At 41.2% G+C, this 7,710-nt stretch overlaps 1 long non-coding RNA gene across 3 annotated transcripts; it reads left to right on the forward strand.

Moving 5' to 3' along the window:
- Positions 1–2,688: 2,688 nt before the first annotated feature.
- Positions 2,689–7,378, forward strand: LOC123154128 (uncharacterized). Of its 3 annotated transcripts, none has more exons than XR_006476689.1 (4): positions 2,689–4,469; positions 4,573–4,719; positions 4,881–5,019; positions 5,546–7,378. It is a non-coding gene; the product is annotated as an uncharacterized lncRNA (long non-coding RNA). The 3 variants fall into 3 exon arrangements; XR_006476691.1 differs by lacking the exon at positions 5,546–7,378 and adding an exon at positions 5,216–5,536 and having other exon boundaries at positions 4,558–4,719; XR_006476690.1 differs by lacking the exon at positions 5,546–7,378 and adding an exon at positions 5,216–5,536.
- Positions 7,379–7,710: the final 332 nt, after the last annotated feature.

Consider the following 7,710-nt stretch of genomic DNA (forward strand, 5'->3'; position numbering starts at 1 on the left):
GCTCTTAATTTGATAATTTGAGCAATTAATTTAGGAACTCATGATTTTGTGGAGGTTAGAGACTCACATAAGATCATTTTTTAGATGTCTATTGATACCATGAATAAATGTCCCAGAAATGGTTGAGTAGTCCACATATATATTCTTCGATGTGTTCAAGAAATTTAAGTGGCTACTTTCTGAATTTTAAGATGAGAGTGTCCTAAAAATCAATTTTCTCATGGCATATGTGGTGCACATAAAATCTACTTGAGATTTTTTGCAGCTTTTAATTGTGACCAACAAAATGTTCATTAATCTTTCATATCATCCCAATTTTGGGGTCACCAAGGTGATCATGTCAAGTCTTGAATTTATCAAGACTTTGAAAAATTATTTTATACGCAACGTAAGGTACGGGTTTGATGTATGTAAAGTTTAATTCGGATGAGAATAAAGGGAATTTTTCAAGAGTTTGTTCCTCATATCCGTTGCTTTTTGTTAAAAGCAAAAATTCTGTCTTATCCACCTCTAATGTTTGATGGAAATTGTTAGATCGGATATATTTGAAACTTATAAGGGTACGAGTAGATTCATGATACAAGAGTGCATTCCGAATTACGATAGTAGTACCCATAGGGAGTGTGAAAGTGGCTCTTCTTGAACCAATAATTGCTTTTTCTCTGTAAGAGTTTAGAAGTATGTTGTTTCCCTTAAAATTGTATTAGTGGTAGCACTATCCACTAAACTTAACTCTTATTCCATCAGATTTTTCCCGTAAAAGTTCTATAGATAGAAAGAGAGTATTTTAGAATAAATCCTATCTTATTCATATATTCACAAAATTACATACAAGGTATGTATATTAAAAATTCAAATATAAATAAATTACAATATTATGTCTGATTCACATAATATAATATATGTAGTCTGAAAGACTTTATTCTACTTATTGTTATACAGTATATAACATTTTGTAGTATTGAAATAGCTAAATGACATCAACTTATTTACGGAGATTAAGTGAGGTCTCCAGAAACATCTTGGGTGTAATCCACAAGCATGTCTTCATCGAGGATGATATCGTCCTTCGGCTTGAATACTTCAATAGTGCTTTGAGAAGGACCAGCTTGAGGGTTATCTTGAATGGCGTTGAAGTGAGCTTCAGTTTTCTTTCCATGAACTTGTTCGCATTTTTCTCCATACTTCATGTATAGATCCACAAGGTGCTTGGGAATTCGGCATTGATTAGTACGATGATTCATGCATCCACACCGTTGACAAGTTGGAGAGCTATCATTATGATCATGTTTCTTGAAATGATCTTTCCCCTTAGTTTGACCGTTGTTCTTTTTCCATTTTCCCTTAAATTTCTGGAAGTTCCTTTTACGGTTTCCAAATTTACTAGTAGAATGAGCATTAGCATGTGCTTCAGGGATACCCGTTGGGTGAGCATTATGATTCTTCATGAGAAGTTCATCATGCTTCTCGGCCTGAAGTAATGTGTATATGAGCTCCGAATACTTTGTGTATTTCTGTTGGCGATATTGCTGTTGCAATATCCTCATCGAGGGATGGAATGTGCATAAAGTTTTCTCTATTAAGTCTGCATCTGAAACTTGTTGATTGCAAAATCTTAGTTTGGAGTTAATTTTATATGCACGACAGAATTATATGCAGCAACGGACTTAAAGTCCTGAAACCTTATAAGAGACCATTCTCTTTGGGCTTCCGGCAACATTACTGCTCTTTGTTGGTCATATTTCTCCTTGAGGGAGTCCCATAAAGCTAAGGGATCCTCCTCCATCAAATATTCAGTTTTTAAATCAGGATGGAGATGGTGCCTTATGTAGTGCAATGCTGCATACTTTACCACTTGAGGTATTTCTGGAGCATTTTCAGGGGGTGCGACAATGCAAGGACCGAGGCTACGTCCACTTAAGAATATTTTCATATCCATGGCCCATGATAGATAGTTACTTCCATCTATTTGTAGTTCTTGGAATTCTTTCTTATTGATGTCAGCCATATTTCCTGCATGTATGATCATGCATTTGATTAATTTTACTTGATAGTAAAATTTATTTTGGTAAACAACAAATATGTTCTAGAGGAACACTTATAATTTGTAAGCCATATATGTGTATATCATCGAATTTTGATATATTTGGAAGAGCACTATGGGGGGCAAACTGTAATATACAGTAGAGATGCCATTACTATGTGATTGCACAAATATAATTCAAGATAATCACATATTTTATTTGGCCTTTTTATCTCATATTAATGAGATAATATTGCAAGTATAAATTATTTTTTCAAATGCAAAATAAAATTGTTGTACCAAATAACATGTCATAATATGCTAAAGGCAAATATATAACATGCCATATTTCAATTTTTAATAGACATAAGGTCTATAGAATATATATGTACAATAGAATACATTGTCGAACTAAGCATAGTACGAACTGGAGGTGCTAGACATTAATTTAAAGCACACTAAGTACAGATAGAGTGGCAGATCTGCAGCTTCCCAGAAATATCGGACTACTGCTAAATCGCCTAATTAGATCAGCATGTTATTTATTTAACACTAGCATGGCACGTAAGGCCTTTTGGCCCACAAGCCTGTGTCGGCACCGCTTGGACCAGCAGGTCAAAAGGGGAACGAGGAGCAGTGGATAAGGTTCAGGCCTGTACGAGTGCCGCCTCCCCTTATTTTCCTATCGCCCCTTCATGCTTTGTGCCGGCACCGTGGGTCCGTGGCCACCAGCGACTTCAGCGTTGGCTCGTCCCCTCGGAAGGGTCGTCGGGGCGCAGTTCTCCCAAGCGGTTGGTGAGGCTGAGGAGCGCCGGGGACTGTGGGCACGGCTCGAAACCATGGCGCAGGCAGTAGTATACCGGCGGAAGGTGTGCCGCGACCGCGAGTTCCACGCTGCCGGAGTCGTGCACGGGCTCGTCGTCGAACTCGCGCTCTGGTCATAGATGAGCCATCCGGCGCTGGGTCCGCCCAGCAGCCACTCCATAGGCCGAACGGCGGATTCAGGAGGCAGCGGCACTAGTTTTTTTTTTTTTTTGCGGGTGCAGCGGCACTAGTTGTCGGCGTCCGCGCTGAAGTTGGAGGCAGAGGCCTCATTCTGCGTTCGGCACTGCGGAAGTTTCCGGCGCGGCAGCGGCCCTGATACTTGGTCCAGGGGCTCCAGGGTAGTTGCGGCGCTGCACCCAGCGGTTGCTGCGAAGGCGGCGGCGGCCGCCAGGCGACGTCGGGGTAGCCAAAGGTTTCCGCAGTGGCGGAGGCGGCGGTGGAGGCCGTCGTTTCTGTCCGGACGACCGTGACAGCGAAGGCTTAATGCCCGGCGACCGTCGGAGTTCCATCGGCGAGTAGCAGCGAGAGCGAAATTCCGGCGAGGAAAACGAGAGTGCCGGTGCTCTCTGGCCACAAAGCGAAGGAACAAGCAACATCCGGCAAGAAAATCATCAGTTTCTCACCTTTCTTCTCCGTTCTCTCCTGTAGCCTATTTGCTCTAGTCAGAACAGTGCTTGATAACGTGAAGAGAGTATAGAGAAATGAAAGTGAAAGAGTGATTTCATTGATAATGACTGTAGGCTTTTATATGACCTGAACAATCGCAAGTACGTACATGTCTGTTACAATAGTCGCGTTGTTTAGAAAAGGCACGACGATGGTTAGAGAGACACATCGTATGGACAAAGCCAATATTCTAACTGCTAGATAGAATATTCTAAGGAATATGCTAATTGCCTAATTACTCTAAATCTAAAGATATTTTATTCCTAACATTATTTATCTAAACATGCAGGCTATCCACGTCATCAATCATGCCATGTCAGTAAAAACTGTTCCATCGTCTGCCGTGTCAGCAAACGTCGAGTGAAAAGAAATTAATGTCGCGTCCGGTTCCAACGCAGTCCATTCGCTTCCCCTTCCACCGTCCGTAACCGATGAGTAAATCGAATCTAATGTCGACGCCACCGCATGCGGTACTGCTCCCCTTTCCCTTCATCCTCCGCGAAAGTGACCCAGCGAGGCGCCGCAACGTTGCCGAAGTGCCGAGCGAGGGCGACTCCCGGTGATCCAGGCACGCCATCCGCTGTGACACCAGTGAGCCGCCCCGCCATCCTGGAGACATCGCCCTGACCCCGCTACCCCGCGTCCCCATTGGCGCCGACACGTGTGACCTTGGCGAGTCAACCCGCAACCCTCGACGCGCGATGCTGCTCCGGCAACCCTGGCTAACTGCGTGTCCACTCTTCCACCGATCCCTCTACATGCTGTTCAGAGGGAGGTCACTGCCTTGAGCGCCTTGTGATCACCGCAGGTCAACTTATACTCGCACCCCATTGCAGGTAAATCGAGACCCGCGGGCTCCGACGGCCCATGATCGCGCTCCGGCGTCAACCAGAGATCCTGGTGAGGCCACACGTGCCACCCTCGGTGTCCTCCCTCAACAACACCTGCACCAAAGGTCGGGTCTCTGCTTCCTCTCATCTCCCCGGATCTGAGTATCTTATTTGAGTTAGCCTGGGTTGCAAGATCTGATTCGTGTGTGGTAGGATGAATTTTTTTAGAAGAAAGCTCTATTCCAATCTCCAGCAACTTCCTCCGTGGCAGCATGTCTGGTCTCGAGCACTGCGGGCAAGCATTTGTTAAGGGAGGCACCACGGATTCATGCTCATGTCTCCAATCCAGTTGGTTTTGATTGGAAGCACTAGATGGTGAAATTTTCTTTATTCTTCTTGAAGAAATAAACAAATCAAACCTACCATTTACAACATGCAACTACAATCATGCATCCCTCTATATATGTCTCTCACTTACATACACATTGATTGTTTGGCAGAATTATCTCATATGCGATTTTGTTGTTTACTTTCAGGTATGTTGCTGCCTAGCAGTATTATTCCACTGTGATGACATGGGACCGATCTAATACGTGACTGGTATCAATGTGTGGCTGACATTGTCGTTCTTCTACTAAAAGGTTCACAGCCGAAGGATTTTTTTTCAGCTGCTAGGTAGTCTAGAGAAGGGGAGCCTTGGCGCAGTGGTAAAGCTGCTGCCTTGTGACCATGAGGTCATGGGTTCAAGTCCTGGAAACAGCCTCTTACAGAAATGTAGGGAAAGGCTGCGTACTATAGACCCAAAGTGGTCGGACCCTTCCCTGGACCCTGCGCAAGCGGGAGCTACATGCACCAGGTTGCCCTTTGCTAGGTAGTCTAGAGTCTCCTGTTGACAATCACATGCATTGCATCCGAAATAAGAAGGCAATGACCTCTAATTATTATGATTATTTTAGTATTTTATTTCTCCTTTCAGACTAAGCATACATGCATGATTACTCCTCTAGGGAATTTTCTGCCCGTCATTGTTTCGTACGCTTGGACATTACAAGTACAGATTGGATTTAGCATTCAGCAGTGGCTAAGCTTATGTAGTAGGATAATTTTATTTTTATATACTAATTTAATTGCTAGCCATATGAAATTTAATTAGTTTGATGCAAGAATTTCTAGGGTTTCTTAATTCCTTTCACTACTGTAGGTGCTTCATGATTTGCCTCTTCTGTGGAAATAAGTTTCATGCGCATCAAAGCGAGGTCAGAGATGAAAACCCATACTTTCTCAAGAATAATGTTAGTATGTAATTCACAGTTCTAGAACATAATTGTTCATGAAAAGTGTAATATATTCCATGGGCCTCTGTTTTGATTACATAATTTTTACAACAGTTAGATGAGAGTAAAATTCAACTTCCTATCTTATCTGCCATATCTAGCTCGGTATAGCTAGCTTCCACCCTTTTGGTTAATATCTATTTCCACTTCTCCAGTTATTACAATGCTCCTAATTCTTTTGGTTGATTTTGTTTCCTCCATCAGCGCCTGAGGTTGTCAATTCAAAGTACTACTATGAATATTTCTTTTAGGAATATGAGTTACGCGTTAATCAATTGGTGCCTTCAAGTGTGCCTTTCAAAGAAATCCATATATTAACAAGATCGATGGAAAATTGTATATTTGCATTTGATTTACATAATGATGTGTAGACTTTTCCTTTGGGAAATTGAGTCTTTTATTAATTATTTGCACCGTCACACAACCACCAAAATGTTCACTCCATGCAATTGCCTTATCATTCATATTTCTGCATAAACAGACTGGTATATGTTTTGTTTTCTTAAAATTCCTTAAAAGAAATTATTATTGCTGCTGCTATTGTTGTTCCGTTTTTGTTTTTAAAAATTCACCCATGCTGAGTAAATATGAATTATAAATGCCACAAGTTTTCATACTCCAAGTGATCTCTTTAATGTATCTATTTTCTCTTTCGTGCATATTCCCTTCAGATATGTAATAGTATAGCCCATAATCAAATGATATATTTCTACAATTTTAATAAAGGTATGTTTGTTGTTCCCTCAAATGGGTGATATATTACAGTTTACAGGTTCCTCGTGGTATTGGTGTTTGTTCAGCTGAATACTTAACTTGAATACACCCGTAGTTTACCTTCATGTCTCATGTGTACTCCTCCTTCGGCATGGGATGTAAAGCTCGCTGATATTTCTATGATTTGGCACATATGCTATCATTTATTGTCTATCTAATGTGTTTGGTTTGAAATAGCTGCAAGAATAGTAACTGAAGTTCAGTTTCCAAACATGCATGTGTAATTACTATCAAACAATTTTCTATAAGGCTAAGAGCTTAGATATTATTTCTTTAAACTTATATCTTCACTTTCCAGACGTAAGAAATAACACTTATGGTTAGAATTATACTACACGATTGTTCTGGTGTTGATAACAGTCCTAGCCTAAAAAATTTGCCCTTGGTGAGAGGAGCAGGTCTAGCCCATTGTGATCATGCTTGGTTTAATTGGTCTATGCTTGCTGGGAGCCTATTAATAACTAGTAGAACGCCCGTGCGTTGCTACGGGCTACAATGCATAGAAATAAATCAAATGAAGCTAGATAACTTCTGTTATTTTCACGTGAATAACATGAGGCAAAGTAATAAGTAAGCAGTTTAGTTCCTGAGAGTGGACCCAATATTTCAGTCTCATATGCTCATTGGATTGGCAAAACTTTACAATCGCATTAGAAAAGTTCCATGGTAGTTTGTTTACTTAACAGGAAAAAGGTCAAGAAAATGCAGGGTCTAACTGAACCATTAGCTCCCAGTGGCTTGTTATCTGCAACCTTTACAAAATCCAAAAAAAGTATATTTTGAAATATGATGCCCAAGAACAATCATGGATCAGATGGTTGTATCTGATTCCAAACAGACTGAGGCCCTGTCCAAACAAATAATAATAAATTGCTGACTCATTAATTTTATGCACCAAGTATAATGCAAATAGGAATACGTAGCACTAAAATTGATGAATAGTGAACCTAAACTGGAGGTCGGATGAGCCGGATCGGAGTTTGGTTGGAGCTAGAGTACCACCATCGACCTACACCATAACTGTATTATGTCATCCAACGATCTAGCACACTGATTGAATCCATCCTGATTGATGTTCTTGTTGTGGATGTATGTCATCTTGCCTAAAGAGCTGCATCCCGGCCAATTTTTTTGCCGTTGAATCCATGCCTTCCTACCTAGAGGGCCGCATCCTAATCAAAGTTTTTGCCACCGAATCCATGCCTTCCTACATTGAAGATCGCATCTTGATCTAAAGTTCTAGCTTAATGACCTCTTA

Source organism: Triticum aestivum, chromosome 7A, assembly GCF_018294505.1.
Source record: "Triticum aestivum cultivar Chinese Spring chromosome 7A, IWGSC CS RefSeq v2.1, whole genome shotgun sequence".
In the NCBI taxonomy this organism is placed as follows: domain Eukaryota; kingdom Viridiplantae; phylum Streptophyta; class Magnoliopsida; order Poales; family Poaceae; genus Triticum; species Triticum aestivum.